Consider the following 26,077-nt stretch of genomic DNA (forward strand, 5'->3'; position numbering starts at 1 on the left):
GCCGTTTCTAAAACCAGCTTGAACATCTGGAAGTTCATGGTTCATGTATTGCTGAAGCCTGGCTTGGAGAATTTTGAGAATTACTTTGCTAGCATGTGAGATGAGTGCAATTGTGCGGTAGTTTAAGCATTCTTTGGCATTGCCTTTCTTTGGGATTGGAATGAAAACTGACCTTTTCCAGTCCTGTGGTCACTGCTGAGTTTTCCAAATTTGCTGGCATATTGAGTGCAGCACTTTCACAGCGTCATCTTTCAGGATTTGAAATAGCTCAACTGGAATTCCATCACCTCCACTAGCTTTGTTCGTAGTGATGCTTTCTAAGGCCCACTTGACTTCACATTCCAGGATGTCTGGCTCTAGGTGAAGGATCACACCATTGTGGTTATCTCGGTCATGAAGATCTTTTTTTGTACAGTTCTTCTGTATATTCTTGCCACCTCTTCTTAATATCTTCTGCTTCTGTTAGGTTCCTGCCATTTCTGTCCTTTATTGAGCCCATCTTTGCTCAATGAAATATTCCCTTGGTATCTCTAATTTTCTTGAAGAGCTGTCTAGTCTTTCCCATTCTGTTGTTTTCCTCTATTTCTTTGCATTGATCTCTGAGGAAGGCTTTCTTATCTCTTCTTGCTATTCTTTGGAACTCTGCATTCAGATGCTTATATCTTTCCTTTTCTCCTTTGCTTTTTGCTTCTCTTCTTTTCACAGCTATTTGTAAGGCCTCCTCAGACAGCCATTTTGCTTTTTTGCATTTCTTTTCCATGGGGATGGTCTTGATCCCTGTCTCCTGTACAATGTCACAAACCTCCGTCCATAGTTCATCAGGCACTCTGTCTATCAGATCTAGTCCCTTAAATCTATTTCTCACTTCCACTGTATAACAGCTTTTTATTCCTACCTTAATATTATTTTCCTAAAACCATTCTCCAGTTGGCACCCAGAACAAGTTTTCCCACTCAGCAAATGTTATGGTATCATTTAATTTCAGACACTGTAGTTTTCACCTCTAGAAATTTGATTACAGTCTTTTTTTAAATATCTTCTCTCTAATCAGTGTTTTGAAAATACAGAATACAGTTATAATCTCTGTTTTAATGTTCTTGTCTGCTCATTCTGACATCTGTGTCAACTCTGGGTTGGTTTCGATTGACTTTTTTGTTTGTTTTTTTCTCCTCTTTACAGTTCATGTTTTCCTACTGCTTTGACAATTTTTAATTAGGTATCAGATGTGAATTTTACTTTTTTTTTAATGGAATATTTTTACATTTCTAGAAACATTGTTAAACTTTGTTCTAGGATATGAATAAGCTATTAATACTTGGAAACAGTTTGATTCATTTGAATCTTTTAAGGTGTTTTAGACAGGACTAGGGTTAATTTTTGGGCTTCCCTGGTGGCTCAGAGGTTAAAGCATCTGCCTCCAATGGGGGAGACCTGGGTTTGATCCCTGGATCGGGAAGATCCGCTGGAGAAGGAAATGGCAACCCACTCCAGTATTCTTGCCTGGAGAATCCCATGGACAGAGGAAGCCTGGTAGGCTACAGCCCACGGGGTCGCAAAGAGTGGGACACGACTGAGGAACTTCACTTTCACTTTCATTTTCAGGGTTAATTTCCCCTTAGTACTGAGGTATAACTTTTGACTATGTGTTTTCCCATCTGTCTTTATAAAATGAATCTTTGTGTTACAAATGAGGAAATGAGGCTTCCAAAGTTTGTGAGACAGGTGGCAGGTTGTTGGAGCCTAGAGTCACACTCTTGTCTGTCTGGCCCCAGTCTCTGTGTTTTCCTTCAGCTTTATTGAAACATAACTGACATAGAGCACTGTGTAAGGTGTACAGTGTGTTGATTTGAGATACATATATTACAAAATGATTACCACTATAGTGTTAGCTAACACCTCCATCACATCACATGTTCATCTTTTTTTGTGGTGAGAACATTTACGATGTTAACAACTTTCAGTTATATAATACAGTATTCTTAGCCATAACACCATGCTGTACATTAGATCCTAGGGACTTATTTGTCTTATAACAAAGTTTGTACCTTTTGATCAACATCTCACTCTACCTGTTTCTATAAATTTGACTTTTTAAAAATCCACATACAAGTGACACCATACATACAGTATTAGTCTTTCTCTGGCTTATTTCACTTATCATAATGTCCTCAAGGTATATTCATGTTGTTGAAATGACAGGATATCCTTCTTACTGCTGAATAATATTCCATGGTGTGTGTCTGTATATATGTATATCACATCTCTTTAACCCATTCATCTGTTGATGGACACTTAGGTTGTTTTTGTATCTGTGAATGATACTGCAGTGAACATGCAGCAGACATCTCTTCGAAATCCTGTTTTCATATTCTCTGATGTGTGCTAGGTGTGCTGGATCATATGGTGGTTCTGTTATTAATTTTTTGAGGAATGTGGTTAAGACTCTTAGTAGTCCAATCACCATTCCATAAATTATGAGGTTTTACAGCCTGGCTGTTGGGAACGGTGCTATTCCCAGCTCTGTCTGAGCTCTGGCCTTCTTCCCTTCAATCCAGTTTCTTGCATGCATGTAGTGGACTTGACAGAGACCCTCTGCAGATTTTCAGGGTTCTCTCTTCCTCTCTAGTGCTCTAGCTGCCATGGTCTTCCCTGAGTTTCTGCTGTTTCTTCAACTCTGGGGGCTGGCCACTTTGTGGCCTTGAAGCCCACAAAGTAATATGCTGGGGCAGTCCTAGAACTCACTTCGTTTGTTTCCCATTCCTCAGGGATTGCTGTCTTTTCTTGCCCAATGTCTATTCTCCTGGAAACCACGTTTCTTAGATTTGTCTTGGTTTTAGTTGTTTTCGGCAGGAGGGTAAATTGGTCCTTATTCCATCTTACTTGGTTGAAATCAAAAGTTCCCTCCAGGTATCATCTTTTCTTTTTTTTTTCCAGGTAAAATTACATACATCAAATTCACCATTTAAAATTTTTAACCATTTAATGTGTATAATTCAGTGGCTTTTAGTACATTTGCATTGCTAGGCAGCCATGACCACTACCTAATTTCACTGCCCATTAAGCAGTCAGTCCTCATTTCATTTACTTTTTAATGAAGCCCATTTGGCCTTGGGATAAATTCTACATGGCTCCTAAGGTTATGTGGTGGCTCCCAGGGACATGATGATGTGAGGAATCACCTGGAAATCTCTTCCTAGTGACTCAACTCACACCCATCCATCCTTTAGCTCTCCACAGAGACAACTTCTCTTACCAGAAGCTTTTCCTAATACCCTAATATTAAGTTAGGTTCCTTTCTTTTTGCTCAATTAGCCCCAGACCCTTAAACTTCTAGTGCTTATCAGACTAAGGTGTGTCTGGCTGTCTCTTCTGCTTCCCCAGCAGCTGGCTGAGGTCTATCTTCTGTCTTGTCTGGAATGTGGTAGGTGTTCCAGTATTTGCTGAAATGAGGGACTGTGTTCAGGGAGATCTGGTGACTGCACTGTGTCCAATGTTAACATCATGCAGAGTCAGGGCTGAGGAGCCTTCCCTCATCAAAGGTTTCCTCAGAGAGTTGTGGGCAGAGCAAAAATATGGGGCTGACCTCCCGTTCCATCCTCCCCTCCCCCTGCCCTGGTAGATGATTGTTTGTGTTCTGAAAAGTTCCTAGCCATCGGGGTAGAAATGTGAATCGGTTTCCTTTCTTCAGTAATTACTACCAGTGGTGTTTTGTTGACCTTGCCTTTATGTTGTTCAGTCACTCAGTTGTGTCTGATGCTTTATTACCCCATGGACTACAGCGTGCCAGGCTTCCCTGCCCTTCACTATTTCTTGGAGTTTGCTCAAACGCATGTCTATTGAATCAATGATGGCATTGAATGATCTCATCCTCTGTCACCCCCTTCTCCTCCTGCCGTCAATCTTTCCCAGCATCAGGGTCTTTTCCAATGAGTCATCTCTTCACATCTGGTGGCCAAAGTATTGAAGCTTCAGCATCAGTCGTTCCAATGAATATTCAGGGTTGATTTCCTTTAGGGTTGGTGGTAGGTGATGCTTAACAGGATTTCAACAGATTCCATAGCTCTCTGGTTACTTTTGGTCAAAATGAATTTGGAGCTTAGAATATAAGGCTCAGTGCTATTTGTCTAAAAGCTCCAGTCTCAAACTCATTGCAAGCTTTCTCCCTGTGGCCCAGCATAAGCTAGTGCTGGGACTGAACCAACGCTGCATGTTCTTCTCTTGACCCCCCTCCCCTGCCCTGAAGCTGCCAAGCCCCTCATGGGTCTTCTGCAGCCCAGTGCTGGGGGGCGGGGGCGGGGGGCAACTGGAAGAAGAGAGATTCTCCTTGTGTGACTGACTGCATGCTGGTTATGGGGAATGTCCTGGCTTTGCTCTGGGTGTTGCTCTGTGTAGTGCTGGTGGCCACCACTGTGTGGGTATGTATGTGTGATCACATGCTCCTCCATGGCTGTGGATCCCTGCCCTCCTGAGAATGGCAGCCATGCCTCTTCCCACACTTCTCCCTTGTGGGACTCCTCTTGCTTGGTCCCAGGGCCATCCATGGCCTCTGCACTTCCATTAATAACCACCAGGGTCCACAATAATAACCATAGGGCCCTTCGAGGGCCACAGAGATTTGGATGGGGTGAAGGTTTTTGAGGCACATCACATCAGAGGCTCTTTAGACCCTGTAGTCCTGGGCTACTCTGGCCCGTGAGCCATCTCTGGGCCAGGAGCAGCACCATTGTTTGAGTTCATGTCCCCACAGGCCAACAATCCCCTCTCCGTCCCCATGATGCAGTGAGAAGAGTAAAAGGACACCCACCATGTTCTCAGACAGGATGCTCCTCACCATGCTCTATTAGTGGCACCAGGAGGGCCTGTAATTTCTGCAGCCCAGCAGGTGTGCATCTGGGGGACACCTTCTTGCAGGTCCCCCCAGTCTTCATATGAGATTTGTTTAGAGCTACTCTTGGCTACAGGAGGGGAGGAACCATGCTCTCCCACCATGGACGTGGGTTTTCCCTTGTTGCTCAGTCATATCTGACTCTTGTGACCCAAAGGACTGTAGCCCACCAGGCTCCTCTGTCTATGGAATTTCCCAGGTAAGAATACTGGAGTGAGTTGCCATTTCCTTCTCCGGGGAATCTTCTTGGCCCAGGGATCAAACCCAGGTCTCCTACATTGGCAGGTTGATTCTTTACCACTGAGCCACCAAGGAAGCCCCTGGGTTTTCCCTGCAGACACCCCAAAGCTAACTTTATCAGGCTTTCCTTCCCTGATGGTTGATGGCTGGTTCTGACATCTCTCAGCAAGCCCAGAACAAACTTTAGAAGATGGTGCGCTTAGTGGCTTTTGGGGACCTAAGCCCCATGTGCTCAAGCAATGGGAACAATGAAATGGCAGAGCTTCCATTCGTCCCTAGCTCAAGTGATTGCTTGCAGAGGAGTGGTTTATCTTTGCGGTCTCTAAGTCCACAGCCCTTTCAGGGGTAGACAGTCAGTTTGTGGGATTGAGTTACAGCAGGAAGTATGACAAGTGGCTGCTGGGTGTTGTCTGTGTCCTAAAAAACACTATTCATATTGGATTAGGGTCTACCCTAAGGACCTCATTTTGATTTAATTAGCTCTTTCAAGGCCCTATGTCCAAATGTAGTCACATTCTGAAGTACTGGGCTTAAGAATTCACCATATGAATTCCGGGTGTGGTGAGGAGAGACCAATTCAGCCCCCAACAGATGTGTCTTTCCATTAAAGAGGCAAGGCTAAGTGGAAGTGGCATAAACATAACTTGGACTTCACTTTTAAACCTGTTAAAACTTCGAATAATGATTCTTGATAAATTCTGAAAAATTGCTAGGTGCTTTGCAGTTTATAAAATTTTATGTAGAAGATGGCTTAATAGCTTTTTAAATTGTTTGAAATAGTCATAATCCAATTTCCTTTTTCATGTAGAAAATATCTATTGAGTGGTCACTAGGTGCCAGACACCATTCTAGGTACTAGGAATATAGTTGAATAAAAGGGATACAAATCTCTACCTTCATCCTAGTTGGAGGAAATAGACTATCTGCAAAATAATAGTAAGTTATACCGTATGCTGTAGTGATAAGTGGCATGGAAAAAGTAAAGTAGGGAAGAGAGTGTATGTCCTTTGGGTTGATGGGTTGAAATCTTAAATAGATTATAGATGGTCACATTGAGAAGGTACTTATGAACAAAAATTTGAAAGAGGTAAGGGAGGAGTCTTGAGGACATGCGCCTTTAGTAGGACTGTCTAGGCAGAGAAGAGAGCAAGTACAGAGGCCCTGAGCTAGGAATGGACTTGTTTGAGAAAATGCAGAGGGGTCAGAAGGGCTGGTGGGTTGTGAATAATAGGGAGAGGACTGGGAGACAATGCCAGAGAGGTAGGCAGGGACTAAATCATGTAGAATCATGAGAGCCATGAGTTTGAGGAAATGAGTTGGATCTGAAGTGTTGGTCCCTGGGGGACTAAAGGGTTGTTGGGGACAGGGTATCACTGAGCCAGGAAGCGGGAGCCTGGGGTGCCTGAGGATCAGATTATAGACAGTTTGAAGTTGTTGGTAGTGATATCATCCAGGAGATGACCACAGCAGTCAGTGACTCAGGTAATGGAAGCCAAGCGCATTGGAAGAGAACTATGGGAATTTTGAGAGCGGGGTCTTAGAAGGAATAAACAGAAAGAAGGAGTGGTTTTAGAGAGAATGGCAGTGAGCTAGTAGTTAAATTCTTCATGCAGGGGAGGGACTGACCCAGGCATTTGCAACAAAACTGGCAATGGATGGTGTATTCTGATGATGAGAGATTTCGAGCTGGGGTTTCAGGGCAGAGGGGCGGGGTGTGTGGTCTGGAAGCAGCAGTGGAGCAGAGGCCCCTCTTAACTGATGCTCATGGGCAGCCCGGGAGAGATGGCAGCCGGGGGCCATGATTCCCTCTAGCTGTGAAATGCGACTGACTTTTAGGATATTGCTGTTGATGACTACTTAATAAAACCTAAATGATTATAACTTCTTAATATTAGGCTTCTTAGTCTTGATAAAATTGAGTGAGGGTTTTTGAGAAGTTCTTTTCCTTAAAAATGGAATAGCAGGAATTAATCATTTATGCTCCTTGGTCTTCAGATAGAGGCATCTAGGATTAAGGCAGAGCCTCTCTTCACTGCTTGTAGGGTTCCATCTTGAGGCTCATCATTGCCTTGACAGGCTACATCCAGAGCACAGTGAGAGAAAATGTTGACTTAGTAGAAGACATGCAGTTGCCAGGAGAAGAGCAAGAATGGAGGGAAAAAGAGAAAGAAAAGGTGTTTGAAAAGTCAGTAGGAATCTTTCAGGTGGAATGAACTTCTGGGAGAAGGGACTTATTCACCCTATAGATGGGTGGTCACAAAGCAGTGGTTCTCCAAGGGTGTCTGGGTCTCTATTAGGGATGTGTGAGGTTAAGACCATTTCAGTAATCACACTAAGATGTTATTTGCCCTTTTCATAAGCATATAGTGCAGTTTTATAGAAGTATGACACCACAGCTGATTGCAGTGGCAGATATGAAAACCCAGTTGTCTTCTTGTAAGCCAGATATTAAAGAAATCTGCAAAAATGTGGAACAGTGGCAGTCCCACTAAATATTTTTTTAACATTAAAGGGGTTATAACAATATTTAAATCAACTAGTAAATATTTCAAATAAGCATTTTGAGTTGTAATGCTGTATATACTGATAGATATAATCCTTATAAGCAAAACAAAAGCTCTTTATGGTCCTTAATAATTTTTAAGATTGTAAAGGAATCTAGGGATCCAACAGTTTGAGAACTAATAGATAAGAGGCCAGGCTCTGGAGTTAGTATGCTTAGGTGGGAATCTAGGCTTTATGATCTTAGGCAAGTTTCTCGACCTCTCTAAGACTTTAGAGAGTCTATGTCTATGAACTAGGCCACTTCAGGCAAGTGTTGTGAACAAGTGAAGTAATGTATTATAGTCACTTTGCACAGTGATATTTGGGTACAGAGTGATCATTTCACAAATGTTGATTATTACTTCATGTAACAACTGACTGAGTGCATAACTCTTTGCTAAGTGCTGGCAGGATGTAAAATGGCATAAGTCACAGCTCCTACTCTGAAGAGGTTTGCTGCCCAGCAGGGTAGAGATTTCTGGATTTGTAGTTGGCATCTGCGAGTTCAATTCCCAGCTCTACCCTTGACTCGTGACCTCACCTTGAGCAAGCCACTTCCTGTGGGTAAAGTCAGATAATAAAGGCATTGTGACAGTCCACTGAGGAGACAATAAATTCCTGCTGTGTCTTCCAGGCATTGCTGTCCCTAGAACTTAATTTAACTTGGATTTGTCCTTCTTGAAAATAACACTACCTTTTTCTGCTTTCCATTTTCAGAACCTGCCTTTCTTCCCGAGATATGTAACTATGCCAGTAGAGGGCACCTTCTGCCTTCTTATTCATCCACTGGCTCCTTTCTCTAATTCGGAAATGTTCTAGCTGAGATGGGTGGCAATTGCCGGTTTTTGTCTTAGGACACTCATAGCTTTGTGAGTGTGCTAAATTTTGTCTGAAAATCCTGACTCGTTTTTTTATCAGTCAATACAGATTTATTGAGACCTCTAAATAAATAAAGGGGCTTTCCTCATAGCTCAGTTAGTAAAGAATCCACCTGCCATGCAGGACACCCTGGTTTGATTCCTGGGTTGGGAAGATAAAAGAAAGGCTACCCACTCCAGTATTCTGGCCTGGAGAATTCCATGGACTCTATAGTCCATGGGGTTGCGAAGAATCGGACATGACTGAGTGACCTTCACTTTTCACTCACTTTAAATAAAACTGAAGGGAAGGTGTTGGTGGAAAGGAGATTGTGGGTGTGGCCACCATCATCTGACATTGAGAATCATGGACTCTATTCCAGGCCGTTTTAAGTGCTTCTCTTGCAACATTTCCTGAACTCTCAGACCACCACCAGGGGTAGGTTATGGGCACTCATTTAATAGCTGTAAGCCTGGGCTCTGATTGGTTAGGTAACTTGTGTGAAGTCCATTGTGGTGGAGCTGATTCAAATCCAGAGGAAGTGTGCTGATAGCAGAGGAGGGTGAGATGGCTGTGAGCTGGAAAGGGAGGCAAGATCTGGACAGAAGGAGAAGACCAAAGAGAGTCTTGTCAGGCAGGGGAAATGGTCTCCAGTGGAGCTTGCCCTCAGTGGTGAGCCCTGAAAGCAGGGAGCAGGTCTTACTGCTCCAAGATGGTGATTCTCAATCTTGTCAGGCACAAACGCCCCTTTCTTTAGAAAGTATTTTGTAACACCTATCGTACTATCCTGAAGTGAAATTCTAAAGTAGTACATATCTGTGTTTACATATATGTTTACACTTAATACAAAAGCAAAGTATTACTTCCTATCACTTGAGTAGCAGGCTTGCTGGTGACACAGACCAGAGAACGCAAAGTGCCGGGCTAAATTCCCAAACTGTCCACCAGGGGGCGGTGTATCTCGTCCTCGGCTGCGAACAGCTCCCCAGTCCACGTGCGTTATCTTTGGGCAGCTCCCCTCTCCGTCGCAGTGGCCTCATGTCACACTTCTCCTGAGGTGGCGTGATTTTCTCCCTGATGGCTCCTAACTGGTCTGGGGCGCGTGGGGAGTGAAGACAGGAAGTCGCAGAGCATGGAGCTGACCTCACCAAGTTGGTGTGCTAGATTTCTAGTCACATGAACTCGCCAGGGTTAGAGTCATGTTCTTTCAAGTTTTACTTTTGTTGTTCAATCTTTTGCTTAAAAAGTGATCACGAAGCTATATGTTTGTTTTATTTTCATTGAAATTATTTTTTAGGTTACTTTGTATTATAGCAAGCTGTAGGAACCTGGGGCTTCCCTTGTGGCTCAGCTAGGAAAGAATCCACCTGCAATGTGGGAGACCAGGGTTCGATCCCTGGATTGGGAAGATTCCCTGGAGAAGGGAAAGGCTACCCACTCCAGTATTCTGGTCTGGAGAATTCCATGGACTAGTCCACGGGGTCGCAAAGAGCCAGACACGACTAAGCCACTTTGAATTTTCAACTATTCATTTTATCTTTTTCTCTAGTGGAGTTTTCTTTAACCTAAATACATATATTTAAATAGAAACTTTAAATAAATGTATAAATTTAAAGCTTATATCACTTGGCTTAACTAGAGGGTAACTAAAAACAAAACCCCCAAAGAAATAAAGCCAAATTACTACATTCTTATTTATATTTTGGTTATTTATATCTTGGTTTCCCACCAAAGGTCCATTGTCTCTATAAAAAAGGAGCTTAAGAAGTGTTAAAGACATAGTCATATCAAACCAAGACTATCCTTAAAGTAATCAGAGAGCTAAAAGAGAAGTGAAAGGGAATATTTTTCTCACTGTTTAAGAGAATCCACATTATTTAAACTTTTATCTGTGTACCCTACAGCAGTGGATAAAAAGTTTCCCATTCTGGAGACAGGTATAGCAGATGGCTTCCTGAACTTGGAGTCAAGGGACCACTTACTAGCTGTGTGTCCTGAACTCATCACTTGCCCTCTCTGGGCCTCTCTGGCCTCACCTATAAAACGAGCTTCGAAGAGATGATCTCTAAAGTTCTTCTGGATCTAATAGTCGAAGACTGAAGCCCTGATTCTCATCTGAAGGAGCTCTAGGACTTAAGGTGGGTATCCTTCTATTGTGTGTCTAGAACCTTTGAAGGGGGTTGGGGGAAACCACGGATTCCCAGAAATTCCGACCAGCACCGTCTCTACCTTGGGGCAGCTTAACCTAACGTAGCAGAACAGCTGGGTGTTTAGAACCTGGAGTCCAAGATACCTGGATTTAAATCCTTGCTGTGCCTCCTGTAGGTATTGTCCTTGCCGTACCTCTGGCATGTATGTATAGTAACTTTGAGCAAGTTACCCTCTTTGGCCCCCGTTTCTCTAATTAAACAGTAGGGACAGTGATAGAATTTATCCATATTGTGAAGATGAAATTATAATGTTAGGTGCTTACTCCAGCTCCTTGTCCATGTCTCAGCAATGATTCCTGTTTATTATGGTACTTCCTAAGATTTATTTATGTATTTTAAGTGAAACTTGGAAGCAAGCCATTGGGGAAACTGTTTGGTGGCCCTGTCCCCAATATCTTAAAACTGATGAATGTTTCCCAATAAGGGGAAGCCTAGTCTGAGAAAGGCAAATGTGAATGTGCAAGGCTGTCTAACTTACACACAGCCTTGGTGCTAAATATGAGGGCCGAGTGTATTTGTGTGGGTTTTAGGACTTTTGAAAAAAATAATTTTTTTTTCAAAAGCTTTAGCTGAGCAGCTTGTGGCTTTCCAGCCCACAGGTTTCCTGCGTCTCTGCCTGGCCCCCTTGGTGCAGGTGGCTGCGTGTGTGCGTGTGGGACCGAGGAGAGAGTGGAGCGGTGAGGTGGGGAATAGCAGAAGAACAGAGTTCCCCTTGATGGCCCCTGACCTGCTCTGTCACCATGGCAGGCCTGTTCTCGCCCTTGTGGGGCTGGGCAAGGTGGCTGGGGCAGCAGAGCCTGACATTTCAAAGAGCAGTGTCGCTTGTCCTTGGCACACCTGTCTTTGAGATCTTGCTGCCACTGCTGGGACATTCCTGACCAGGTGGAATTCTCCTGATGACATTTTTTTTGGATGATCATGTGACAACTCCCTGAAGCATAGAAAGTTCTGTTGTTAGAGCTGTGGACCTGGATTTTCATTCTGTCCTGACCACTAATGAGCTCTCTGACCTTTCTGAACACTTTTGTTTCTTCCTTTCCTTATTTGTAAAATAAAGGTTAGATCATGCCCGTGGTTTTTAAGTTACAACTTATTTGTGTACGTGTGGGGTAGATGTCACAGAGCCTTTGGACAAACTGATGAGAGTTATATAGATTCTGTCTCCAGAAAAACATAGGTCCCCACTCATTTTGTATAAAATTTGAGGCTATTTCAAGACACCCCTGGAAATCCTTCCATGGAGTCCAGGTGGCAAACCACTGATTCTATGCTTTATTTGGCTTGCAAGCTTCCGTGAAGCCCATGCCTTCAAGGCGTTCCTGCTGAACCTAAAGCAAATGAAGAACCTGTCCATTTACAAACGTGTGTTTAGCATTCTCTCCCTCACAGTCCAGCAAAGTGAGCCTCAGCCCTGCTAGCAGGGGCATGCAGGAGCCGAGCTACCAGGGCCTTTGCGTGTGGCTGTGCAGGTTTTTTCCTGCACAAGGCATCCCAGTTGATGGCCACACCTTTTCCTGTTCACACTAAAGTGGGACCTGGGCCAAATGTAGCCTTTGCAACATATACTTGTATACAAAAATATAAGGTCCAGCAGGAAATTCTCTGCCCAAAGACTTGACATGAGGCTGACTTTCCCTGTGTGGGCTCAGGAGACAGTATTATTTAGTGACTGGAGAGAGGGGTCATCAAGAGACCAAAATATGCACTTAAGACTTGGGCAAGACTGAGATCCTTGAATGAGTTAGGATTCTTATGGAAAGTGACTGCATTTGTTGGAGTTCTTAGTTTGCAGATAACAGAAACCAATTCAGCTGACTTAAGCAGGAAGGTGATGTATTGAAAGCGTGTCAGGTGGTTCATAGAAATGTCAGGAAAGCTACAGAACAGGCATGAGATACAGAGCGTGACAATGGAGGTGAGGCCTCAGCCACAATAGCGGTCTGAGTGATGATGCAGCCCCAACCTAGCATGGATGCCACTGCCTTCAAGCAATCCCAGCTTACCTCACTGCCACTGGTGATGCTGGATGGAAGGTGTAGCCGTTGCCACCAACCACTAAGATGCATCCTTGAGGGCTCCATTCCGTTGCATGTAACATCTGGTTGATTGCACATGGATCATGTGCTTGACCATCCCAGCTGCGCAGGGTCCTGGGAGAGTGAGTGACTGACATGTTCAACTTCTCTGTTTCCCACCAAGACTCTTAAGTGGGGGACTTCCCCAAACCATCACAGGCAGCCCTCCCAAATCAACCGACATTCTGCAGACACAGCAACCAGCTAGAGTTAGCCTCAGTAAAGAGAACTCTTGAAGACTGGAGGGCGTTTTGTGAAAGTAAGGACAGGAGGGAAGCCAGACCTTCAATGGCCTGGAACCAGGAACTTGAACATCAGCGGAACGCTTCCTCTAGCTCTCATCTCTGCTGCTCTGGGCTCCTCCTTCATTTTCTCTCTCTGCTTTCTGACATTTTATGTTCACAGTCCAGGAGGTAGCATCGTGTGCTAAAAACAGGGTATTTTTAGCCCCCACCTGTGGCTCTAAGGGTCCCTGTCTGGAAGGAGAGCTTGGCATTCACCATGATGGGTGGCTTCCACCCACTTTTTACCTTCATTCTGGCTGCCCCAGATGGGTCTCTGCTGTTCTACATGGCCCCCTCATTGTGGAGGTCCCTTTAGATAACCTTGACACACCTCCTCATATTTTTTTGAGGCTGCACTTAGCTTCTCTGATATTCCCAGAATGTCAGATCTTCCTCATTTTACTGACGGAGGGTCTAGGTTCTCAGAAGAATGCTGGCATGTGGAGAACTCAACAGGTGCTAGTGATATCACTAGGGTTTCTTTTCTTCTTCATTTCTCTCCTCTCTCTCTTTCTCGGCACCCTCTGTCCCTTCTCCATTTGTTCTTTCCAAAATATGTACCATGTGCTGGGTACCTTCTACTTACTGAGAACTCATCTGTTAATAAGACACAATTCCTGCCCTTCCAAGGCTTTTAGTTCAGTAGGAAGCAGTATCATGATATGATTTAGAGTAAAAGAAAATTATTTTTATCAGGGAGCCACAGTTTGAGGGAGGTTCTTCACCCGAACCAAACTAAACAACAACAATAACACCCAACTGACCTGTACTCTTCAAAATATGGCAAGATCAAGCAAGACAAAAAAGGGCTGTATATTGAATTTGCGCATTGAAGATATATAACAATTAAATGCAATGTGTCATTGGGATCAAAACCCTGATTGGGAAAAAGCTATTCTAAGGAACACGACGAGGGCAATGATGAAATTTTGTAATGTACTTTTTTTTTTAAGGTAAGAGTATTGCATCATTGTTAAATTTCCTGCGTTTGGTAACTTGACTGTGGTTATGTAGGAGAATTTCCTTGTTTAGGAAATAAATATATGTGAAAGTGTTTATGCATAAAAGAATAGGATGTCTACAATATAGTGTCAAAAGGTTCAGAAAAAAATATATGTAGAGAGAGTGATAGAGCAAATATGAAATGACTTTAAAAATTGGTGAATCTGCATGAAGAGTAGACTTAGGTTCTCTATTCTTGCAACTTTTTTGTAGAGGTGATTAAGTTTGTAATCTTGCTATTAATATTGTTTTCTACTTATTTCATGTGTTCTTTGATCCTTTTTTCTGTCTTCTTTGGATTGATAATTTTTTTTAAAAATGGACTTTTTCGATAGCTCTTTTTTAAGAGGTGGCTTTGAGTTTATAGCATACATCTCGAACTTATCATCATTTACTTGCAAGTGATCTATCACTTCATATATGGTAAGAGCCTTGAACAATATGTTGTCATTTCTCCTGACCCTCCCTTTGTGCTATCGGTGTCATAATTCTTTACTTTCTAGTATATTATGAACCCTATTGTACATTGTCAATGTTTTGTTAAACAGTCAATTATTTTTAAAAGAGATTTGAATAACAAGAAAACATCATTTTTCTCAGTGCTCTTCCTTTGTGTAGATCCAGATTGCCACCTGGTATCTTTTCCCTTCTGCCTGGAGAATTTTCTTTAACATTTCCTGTAGCCTGGGTCAGCAGATGATGAATCCTTTCAGCTTTGTACTTCTGAAAAAAGTCTTTATTGCCAGATCCTAGGTTGGCAGGTCTATTCCTTTCAGTGCTTTAAAAGTGCTGCTCCACTGTCTTTTCTTTTTGCGTTTTTCTTTTTTTCAATAAGGGGAAATGTGCTATTTTTCTTATCCTTGTCACCTTGTGGGTAATGTCTTTTTTTTGCTGGCTGCTTCCTCCCTCCCCCACTTATCACTGATTTTGCATAATTTTTGCATAATTTTGCATAATTATGATGTACTTTCTTGTGGTTTTCATGTTTGTTGTGTTTGGGGTTTGCTGAGTTTCTTGGATCTCTGTGTTTATAGTTTTTGTCAAATTTAGAAAATTTTCATCCATTATTTCTTTAGTTTTTTTCTTTCTGTCCCCATTCCCTTCACCTGCTTTGGGGACTTATAACTCACTGATGCTCTTCTCATTCTTTCCCAACGCTTACTTGACAGGCCATTCCTAGACCTCAGCCCTAGAGATGTAGGTTCCAGTGTTCTGGGTTGGGGCTTGGGAGCCAGTACAGTTTTTTTTTTTTTTCATTTTTCTTTACTTTAGACCTCATTAGAAGCTGAGCAAACACAATGTTAAAGAACCGTACACAGAGGTGACTGAGTTTGTGCTCCTGGGACTGACATACTGAGTTGAGTTGCAGCCTATTCTTTTTGTGATTTTCCTAGTCGTCTACGTGGGAGAAGGCAATGGCACCCCACTCCAGTACTCTTGCCTGGAGAATCCCATGGACGGAGGAGCCTGGTGGGCTCCCGTCTATGGGGTCGCACAGAGTCGGACACGACTGCAGCGACTTAGCAGCAGCAGCAGTCATCTACGTGATCACAGTCATCAGCAATGAGAGCATGATTTTGTTAATCAGAAGTGACTCAAAACTTCACACTCCAATGTTCTTCAGCTACCTTTCCTTTGTAGATCTCTGTTATGCCACCAATGTCACTCCTTAGATGCTGGAGTGACACCAGTGTCACTCTCTTATCCAAAAGGAAATCCATTTCCTTCCTTGATTGCTTTATACAGTGTTACTTTTTCATCTCCTTGGGGCTCACAGATTGCTAAATGCTTACAGTGATGGTTTATGACCGCTACGTGGCCATCTGCAAACCCTGGTTATAAGGCAGTAAAATGTGTCTGTCAATGTGTCTGTCTCTCTCTCATTGCTACTCCTTATAATTAGGTAGGTAGGTAGATTTAGTCGCTAAGTCCTGTCTGACTCTTGTGACCCTAAGGGCTGTAGCCTGCCGTGCTCCTCTGTCCATGGGATTTCCCAGGCAAGAATACTGGAGTGGGTTGCCATTTCCTTCTCCAGGGGATCTTCCTGACCCAGGTATTGAACTCGGATCTCCTGTATTACAGGCAGATGCTTTACCCACTGAGCCACCAGGGATGCCCACTCACTCCTTATATTTATGGCTTTGCAAATGGTCTTGCACAGACCATTCTGGTGCTCTGTCTCTCCTTCTGTGGACCCAATGAAATCAACCACTTTTACTGTGAGAACCAACCTCTCTTTGTCCTGTCCTGCTCAGATACTTATGTCAATGAGACTGCCATGTTCATGGTGGCTGGTTCCAACCTCCTGTATTCTCTCTCGATCATCTTCATCTCCTACATTTTCATTTTCCCAGTCGTCGTGTGTATTCGCGTGGCAGAAGGCGCAAGGCCTTCTCCACCTGTGGATCCCATCTGACAGCTGTCACTGAGGCATCTGCCAGTACAGTATTTTTAAACCAGTCTCTGGGAGATTCAGATGCATCTGGTCCAGGACCATGTTTTGGGGCTTTTTAAAAATTAATTCTATTTATAACTTAAAATATATTTTCAAACTTAAAAGTTGCTAGAATAGTTGTAAAAAATTCCAAACACTCTTTAACCAGATTTACCAGTTGTAAACATTTTGCCGTATTTGCCCCAGCCCCCCAACAATAAACACACACGCTTTTTTCCCTTGGACTATTTGAGAGTAATTTACACCAAGCCCCTTTACTCTTAAATCCTTCAGAGTATATTTCCTAAAATGAAGGCTGTTCTCTTACACAACCACAGTGGAGTGACCAAATTCAGGAAATGTAACATTGATACAATAATACCGTCACCTCATCTTTGGTCCATATTCTGTTCTCTCCAGTTATTCTTTTTTTTTTTTTTTTTAATTACTTATTTTTAATTGAAGGATAATTGCTTTACAGTGTCATGTTGGTTTCTGCCAAACATCAACATGAATTAGCCATAGGTATACAAAGGTCCCCTCCTCTCCCGGTTCTTACAGTTATTCTATATCCAGCCTGGGATCTGCCTGAGGTCATAAATTCCACCTACTTGTCCTTTCTCTTTAATGACCCAAGGGTCAAAATGTGAAAAACCCTACTGTAAAACTGGTTGGTAGTGGGAGGAGAGGGATACACTTCCTGAAAACAGCTGAAGTTGAGGAATGGCAGGACTGGCGTGGGGTAGGGGTGGGGGGTGGGCAAGAATTTCCTGCTTAGTCTCCGAGGGGCTTCCATGGACCCAGGGCCAGCGTGTGAAATGCTCAGGCTCTTCTTGCTGCCCAGCTGTAGGTCTTAAGTTCCCCATATGAATGGCCTTATTATTTCCCTTGCACTTTCTGCCCTACCCCCACTGCTTAAGGCAAACAAGCATGTCTCTATTATGTGCTACTGAGAATGAGAAAGGAAAGAAAACAATGAATGGTGATAAGAATGGGAAAGATAAGTAGAAAAATGGAATAAACTGCTCTGCCTTTAGATCCACAAATTGCTGGATGACTTTGAGCAAGTTGAAAAATATTTTCCAGTATCAGAAACAACATCAAAATTAAATGGCTCTTATTTTCTGTATCCTGAGACTGAGATAATGTTGTCAGGGCCTTGGAGGTTATTATTGTCAGATGAAGGATGGGAGAAATCTGCAGACAAGGTTGTATACTTATGAATATCCCACCTCATCACACCAGGATATCCACCTTCATGTGGATTTTGCCTGAGTTTTTTTTTTTTTTTTTTTAAGGGAGTGAAAGGGGGAACTCAGTGCACATGACATTGATGGGCTGAGAAAAATTCCTATTTAGAAATCTGATGCAAAAGCCAAAGTCATCGTTCTCAAATCCAGACTTGATTCTAACTCATTGGCCAAACTAGTGCTTCTGCACAGGCTTTGGTAAGTGCTCCCAGGCCATGTCAGAGAAGGCAGTGGCACCCCACTCCAGTACTCTTGCCTGGAAACTCCCATGGACGGAGGAGCCTGGTAGGCTGCAGTCCATGGGGTCGCGAAGAGTCGGACATGACTGAGCGACTTCACTTTCACTTTCCTGCATTGGAGAAGGAAATGGCAACCCACTCCCGTGTTCTTGCCTGGAGAATCCCAGGGACAGGGGAACCTGGTGGGCTGCCGTCTATGGGGTCGCACAGAGTTGGACACGACTGAAGCGACTTAGCAGCAGCAGCAGCAGCCCAGGCCATGTACCTGGAGGCAATTCTCCCAGGTGTGCAGACTGGAGCTTTAGGAGCAGGGTTTGTGCTCTGTGAAGCTGGTGCTGAGAAATGCCCAGGGAGGGATGCCTTTGCTTGCAGGTATAACACCTTCTGACGTGATCTGGTCCCACTGTGCCTCCTTTCTGTCCACGCCCCACTTCCCAGTCTCTGTACAGCCATGCAGCACCTCTTCAACTCCTCCAGATCTGGTGATCATCGTATTTCCTGTCTATTCTGCTTAGAACATTCTTTCCTGGTTCTTTGTCTTCTTAAATCCTGCTTCTCTTTCTTTCTGTTCTCAGCTTTGAAGTCACTTCCTAAGCCTTCACTGCCACCCAAGCTTGGAGTAGGTGTCCCTACCTGAAATCCCAGTGTGCCATGAATTCTCCTGACCTAGCAAGGTTTTGATGGACTGTTACCCTGCCTGCACTCCATGGTAGATGTTAAGGCCTGTGAGATCCAGCGCTGTACTTCCTTTACTGTTATATTCCTGGCTTATATAATAGTCCTTAATGTACAATAGTGCTCAATAAAGATTTATTGGATGAATTAGAGAAAAGCTGGCTCACATTTGATAGTTTGGAAATGAAAACAAAAAGGGTGAATTGTGTTTGGCAACATTATACAAGCTCACATGTACCCACCCGCCTCCCTCTGATATGGAGCACTCAGATTTATTGCCTTAACCATAAATCTGGAGTTTATCTTGAGCTTCTTCCTTATCTTCCCCAGCTAAACATCTAAGTGATCTCCAAGCCTGAGATCTATCAGCGTCCCTCCTTTCATTTCTATTCTCACTGCCAATACCCTCATCACCTCTGTGTTGGGTCAAGAAACTCCATTGCTCCTCAACTTGCAGTATCTACTTCGTACTGGAATCTCCTCATCACAGCATGTGAAATCTTGCCCTGATGGGTCCACTGGGCTCCTGTGATGGAGGTACCCATACTGGGCTCTTGGCCATTTCTCAGGCATCTTTTTTTGCTTTATTTTTTCATCCTTTTTGCTTCTTTTGCAAGGAATCCACCCCACACCCATACCTATTGAATCTGCCTACTTATCTTGTGAAGCTTAGATCAGATTCTTCTTTTAAGTTTCTTAAGACTAAAGATATCCCTTACTCTCTGAATCTGTTTTGTTCCATTTCTGAGTTCATATATCATCTTTGGGCAGGGAGGGACAGTTGGTTATCAAGAACGAAGAGGTTCCTGACTTTGAAGGAGTGAGTGGCTGGTGTTCAGATGAAGAAAGACACCTGCCATAACCATGGCCTGTGCTCATCACCATTAACAAGGACCAGGGCTGGGCATCTCACCTGCCTTATCTACTTTAGTCTTCATCACAGCTCTTTGTGGGTAAGTGGAGGAAGTAAGTTCTTTAAATATCCTGATTTTGCAGATAAAGAAACAGAGGTTCAGGGAGGTGACTTGATTTTCCCACAGTTGCCCAGCTAAGAAGTGGTGGATTCTTGGTGTACCTGGAATCTGCCCCACCTCCCTCCAGAGCTTGAGCTGGTGCCTAGAAGGACCTGAGTGGGTAGCTGCTCCTAGATATGTCGCTTTGCACATAGTGAATGCTCTAACAATCTTTCAAATGAATGAATGCTTTCCATTTGGTCTTGACATTATAATCTTTCATTGTCTTCTACCATTAGCATTGATAACAATATGATACATAAATGCGGGCCTTTTGTTTATTTAAATAGAAGTGCTGCATGTGAGTGATAAAAAAAATCAAGTAGTGCAAGAGCATATAGAATGAAAATGAAGTTTCATTCCCTGTCAGGCTGCTTGTCTAATCCCCAGAGACAACCACTGGTAACAGTTTCTTGTTTATTGTTCCGGAAATATTCCACGTATAAATCAGCATACGTGAATATGGGTTTCTTTAAAAGAAACACAAGTGGGCGCCTACTATGCATTGCTCTGCATCTTGTTGTTTTCATTTAGAAATGGGTTCTGGAGGATTCCATTCCTCACATGCAGGTCTGTCTGTCTGTGCTCTCTGGCTGTTACTCAGAGAGCACTTTAGTGTTCTGTGGAATGGATGTGCCGGGTTTGGTTTGATGAGCACTTAGGTTGATGGGTATTTGGTTTATTTCCCCTATTTTGCTATTACAAACAATGCTGTGAAGAATACCCTTGCATACACTTCTTTGCCCTCATGGTAAGTGATTTGTATCCCCTCACATGCAAATGTGTACATTATGAGATAACTCTGGGTAATTGCTTCCCTTTTAAAAATAGGAGACCAAGACACGGAGGTTTTTATGAATCTTCCCAAATGAAGGCAGGGAAGGAGGGAGGAGAAAGGGAGGAAGTCAGAAGCCTCTACATTTTTAGAACAGGGTCAGATTGGAAGGTTAAAAACATGGAAAGATAATGCTTCTCCCCCGTTAGTAAAAATCGTTACTTTAAGAAAAATGTTCAGATGTTTTTTCACTGTGGTGTTTTTATTGAATTATCTTTTGCTTTTAAGACATTCCTGGACTTCCCTGGTGGTCCAGTGGTAAAGAATCCGCCTGCCAGTGCAAAGGACATGGGTTTGACCCCTGGTCCGGAAGATTCCATATGCCTTGGGGCAACTAAGCCTGTGCGCCACAACTGCTGAGCCCAGCACCACAACTACAAAACCCACATGCCCTAGAGCCCGTGCTCCTCAACAAGAGAAGCTGCTGCAGTGAGAAGCCCGCCCACTGCAACGAGAGTAGCTCCTGCTCTAAAGGCAGAAGGGAGAAACTTTTTTTAAAAAGATAATCCTTTCTTGGTTGCCCTGCTTTTTCTGAGACCTAAAACCTGGGCTTAGCCTGCCTTTGATAGTGGCCAGAATAAGGAATGGGGTAGCAGGAAGAACAGGGGTCCCTGGTCTGGGCTTGGCCAGGGTCAGGGCTCAGAGAACAACAGAGCCTGAATTCACAGCCCTTATTCCAGCCACCCACCCTACAGATGAAGAAACTGAGACTCAGACAGACGTCATGTGACTGTCAGAGACTAACTGATATCATCTTAATGCAGGTCTGCCAACTCTCAGGCTAGTGGCGTTTTTAAGTGAAACCCTAGGCAGCTGCCAGTAAACAAATATAGCCCCAAGGCTTCATTTTTATTTCACAAGTGAAAACAGGCAGCATCAGAAGACTCATGAACCTACTCTGGATCAAGGTCCTGTTGAATGTTGGCCATATCCTGCCCTGAAAGGATGCACTGCCCAGATAGAACTATGATTTATGATCTCCTGGTAGATGTGGAGAGCAACAGTCAGTGGGTCTCAGGGGCCTAATGTGTGCTGACACTGCCCATAATTCAGACATTTGGATGGTCTGGAGAGTGATGGTCAGCTGTCTCTTAGATAATATTTCAAGGCTGGCCCTGGTATTATCTGTCTCGTGCCCTGTTGACATAGCTTGGAGAACTCCCAGACACTGCACTGATCTAGGTAAGATCTGAGCTGGCAACATTTCCTGTTGAAAGAACCTTGTAATTCAGAACTTTCCAGTGAGCATGCAGTGCGGCTTTGGTGGTGATGTGAGTCCTTGGGGACAAGGAAACTTCTGGGCGCTCCTTGGTCTTTACATGCACGCAACCCTCCTGTTTATTTTTTCTTCATTCTGGCCCAAGTGTGGGCAGTGTGGTGTGGTGCTTGGAGGGTAAGCTCAGGAACAAGCAATGTCTGCATTCACATCCACTACACAGAGCAGTGGGAGCTTGAGTGAGTTACTTAAGTCTCATTGGGCCTTTAGCCTGGACAGGTGCGTGGTTCTCCCAGTGCAACTGCGAAAATACAGTTAAGGAGTTTGGTGATTATTAGTGGCTTTCTGGGCTTTCGCTTGCATTACAAAGGCCTCTAGCCTGAGAGGAAATAGAGATAAGAGCATGGTTCTGGATCAAGGCTGCTGTGTTTGGATCCCACAGTGGGTTCTTCCCCCTTCCCACTGTGTGACTGTGGATACCTCGCTGTGCTGGTCTTTGCTCAAGTTCCTTCAACCCTAAAAGGGGTAACAACACTACTTAAGTCACAGGTTATTGTGAGGATTGTCTGAGATATGTGTGTAAAGTAACACAGATCTCATGAAATATGCGCTAGGTTACATGCATATTCATATCTTTGACTCCCCTGCTCCCTCCTCCAAATACAGTATGCCTTTCCTTTTTCCTACACCTAAATATCCTCTAATTGTTGAAAGTATATGTGTAACAAAAGATGCTCTCACACACGTGTAATTCATTCATATTTATTCAACGAACACTCATTAAACTCATCCTGTGTGCCAGTGACTATGTTCAAGGTACTGGGGACACATCAGTGAACAAGACAGACACAAATTCCTGTCCTTGGGGAGCTTACGTTTGTTTGGAGAAGACAGATGACAACGAAGATAATAAGTTGTGTGTTAGAAGATGATGAATTGTATGGAAAAAAATAGTGGGGAGTGGATAAGACAGGAAATACTGAAGTGTGTGGGCTGTTTAACATGTGGGCACCTCCTTGAGAAGGTGAGAGTTGATCAAAGCCTTGAGGTGGGTGAAGGAGTGAGCCGTGGAGACAGTAGAGAGGAGAGTTCTGAGGGACAGTGAGAAGGCCTTTGTCACCCATTGGAGGGGGCAGGGCTGATGGTAGAATATGAGGTCCCAGAACTGAGACGTGTGGTGGGTTGGGTGCAGATTTCCCTGGGCTGTGTAGGCCATCAGAGGGATTTTAATTTTGCTCTAAATGAGACCAGGTTCCAGTGGAGATTTTTGAGTAAAGGAGTAGCATGATCTGATGTAGTTTTAAAATAAAAATTTAAAGTAGTCTTTTCAGCATTGGTCATTTGAACAAAGACTGTTAACGACCTAGATGCCCATCAGTAAGGAACTGGGTAAACAAACACAGCTGTAGAAAAGAAAGCTTGTTCTGTATGGATATGATACTGTATGCAATGTACTGAATGTTCATGTCCTTCCACAATTTGTGTGTTGAAACCCAATCCCGAGTGTAGAGCCTTAGGGAGGTAGTTGGGTGACAAAGGTAGAGCCCTCATGAGATTAGTGCCCTTGTAAGTAGAGAGAGGGAGAGCTCGCTTTTTTCTCTCTCTGCTCTCCATCACCTGAGTGTACAGCAGAAAGATGTCTGTCTGCAAGCTAGGAGGAGGGTCCTTATCAAGAGCCAGACCTTGCTGGTGCCCTGATCTTTGACTTGCAGCCTCCAGCACTGTGAGAACTAAATGTCTGTTGCTTAAACCACCCAGTCTCTGGTATTCTGTTACAGCCGCCTGAGTTGACTGAGACAAGAGCATATACAAGTTATATTGCTGCTGCTGCTGCTGCTGCTGCTGCTGAGTCGCTCCAGTCGTGTGTCCGACTCTGTGCGACCCCAGAGACGGCAGCCCACCAGGCTCCCCCGTCCCTGGGGTTCTCCAGGCAAGAACACTGGAGTGGGTTGCCATTTCCTCCTCCAATGCATAAAAGTGAAAAGTGAAGGTGAAGTTGCTAGTCGTGTCCGACTCTTCACGACCCCATGGACTGTAGCCTACCAGGCTCCCCGTCCATGGGATTTTCCAGGCAAGAGTACGGGAGTGGGACAAGTTATATTATCAAGTGAAAAAATGCAAAGTGCAGTATCTGTACCATGCATACATGCAGAGATCTGTTTTTATGTTAACTATGTCTGAAAATGCATAGGAAACTGATAGCCCATGGGGACTTGGATTCTCTGGAGGGTGGCGAGAGGAGGACATCCTTTATTTATACGGTTTTGTCTCTTTTGAATTTTGAGCCATGTGATTATATTACCTATTCAAAAAAGAATGATCAAAAATAAAAAGCATACATGTCTGTACCAAGTCAGATGATAAAAAATTAAAATATAAAGAAAAAGTTAATAATGGTCCCTTCTGTCTTCCATCTCTACCCTTTAAGAAAACCAATGATGTATATCTTTTCTACATCTTTTGCTATGTTTAAACATGAGTATATAAAACTTATAAATCCATCTGTGTTTTCTCCTTAAAAGCAAGAAGCCAGCAAAAAATGGGATTATATTCATTAGTCTGCAAGTTACTTTCCCCCATGCTTCATAAAGCACCATGGCCATTCTGTAGACCAAGCGAATAAAACTAACATTATTATTTTTAATAGCAAAAGCATTCATCATAAGAATGTGGCATAGTTTAACAACTTACTACTTGGGGGACATTTGTTTTTAGTGTATGTGTGTGCCTGTGTATATGTGTCTTTGTGTATGCTACTTCTAACAGTGCTATAATGAACATCTTTTCATGTCTTTTAACTGCTTTCAGATACTCTTATCTCAGTGTTTTGGGAATCCTATGGGGTGAGGGCAGACAGTTAATCTTCTTCCTGTTTGTGAAGCACTGCAGTGGGTCCTATGAAGAGCTGGGATTTAGTCCAGTTTGGCCATTGACTGACTGGCTGTGTAAATTCTGAGCAAGTCTCTCCCCCTCTCTGGGTTTCAATCTTTGCATCTGTCAAAGAGGGAATTGGACTAGGTGATCCTGAAGGTCCTTTCCACTTCTAGGATCTTCATGGGGTTGTAAATTCCACAAGGAGAGGGACCACGTTTGTTTTATTGACTGTTCTTTCCTGAGTATTAGGCACACAGTAGACCCTTAGTGAGGGCTTCTCAGGTGGCTCAGTGGTAAAGAATCCACCTGCTATTGCAGGAGTCAGGAGTTCAATCCTTGGGTCAGGAAGATCCCCTGGAGGAGTAAATGGCAACTCCAAGTATTCTTGCCTGGAGAATCCCATGGACAGAGGAGCCCCGTGGGGTACAGTCCATAGAGTCGAAAAGAGTCAGACACAACTGAGTGGCTGAGCACTGCCACAGACCCTTAAAGAGTATTTATTGATCAAACAAATGAATGGACTATCTTGTGAAGCTCATGAAGTTCCATCATAGCAGAGCTGTGTGAGTGCGTGTTCCTTTTTTCCTCTACATCATGCTGCCTCTCGCCTCTGAAGTATCTTTGCCCTTAACCTTTAAATCTTGTAACCACATGACCTTTTGTTCTTCTACTGATACTCATGTGATGTGTGTTTCACTGTGATGTGTCTTTTACATATTAGGCTAGGGTTCTAATCTTAGTGCCCTCATTTACTACCTGCGTGGCCCCTGGGGCAAATTTTCTGACCTTGTTTCCTCCTCTATAAATAGGAATGGAAGTTCGCTATTTACCTATGCACATATGCTCTGCAGTAAATTATCTAAGAAATTATGTGTGAATTGCCTAGCAAAGCCCCTGGTGAACAGTAGGTATTCAAAAAATGGTTGCAGTTGTGGTTTGAACAGGGTGTGGCCTACAGGGTGGGCATTTCAATTTGACACGTGATGGTTGGGATCTGTTATGTGGGAGACAATGGCCTGGGTGCCCTGGCGATTCAAAGCTGAGTGATAACGTGCCCTGTCCTTCAAATAGCTCATCAAAACATCCTGAAAACATCAACTTTGTGATAGAATTTTGTCAAAATGGTTAAGAATATTGTCACAACATGCATATTTCTTGTTTTCCTTCTTTGTAATTAACCACATTAAAAGACACATACAACATAGAATTTTATGCATTTGACTCTGAGTTGTTTTTTTTTTTTTATGTGAACCATTTTTAAAGTCTTTTTGGATTTGTTACAATATTGCTTCTGTTTTATATTTTGGCATTTTGGCCATGAGGCATGTAGGATCTTACTTCCCGGACCAGGGATCGAACCTGCACCCCATGCATTGGAAGGTAAAGTCTTAACCACTGAAATGCCAGGGAAGTCCCTGACTATTTTCTATGTTTTTCTTTTTG

The 26,077-nt window shown here is 43.4% G+C and overlaps 1 long non-coding RNA gene across 2 annotated transcripts; it reads left to right on the plus strand.

Annotated features, from left to right (window-relative positions):
• Nucleotides 1-619: 619 nt before the first annotated feature.
• On the plus strand, nucleotides 620-25,846 carry LOC112447475 (uncharacterized). 2 transcript variants are annotated; one of them, XR_009495337.1, is made up of 4 exons: nucleotides 620-10,665; nucleotides 17,831-17,980; nucleotides 18,597-19,649; nucleotides 20,773-25,846. It is a non-coding gene; the product is annotated as an uncharacterized lncRNA (long non-coding RNA). The 2 variants fall into 2 exon arrangements; XR_009495338.1 differs by having other exon boundaries at nucleotides 630-10,665; nucleotides 19,468-19,649.
• Nucleotides 25,847-26,077: the final 231 nt, after the last annotated feature.

This window comes from Bos taurus, chromosome 7 (genome assembly GCF_002263795.3).
Source record: "Bos taurus isolate L1 Dominette 01449 registration number 42190680 breed Hereford chromosome 7, ARS-UCD2.0, whole genome shotgun sequence".
Lineage (NCBI taxonomy): Eukaryota > Metazoa > Chordata > Mammalia > Artiodactyla > Bovidae > Bos > Bos taurus.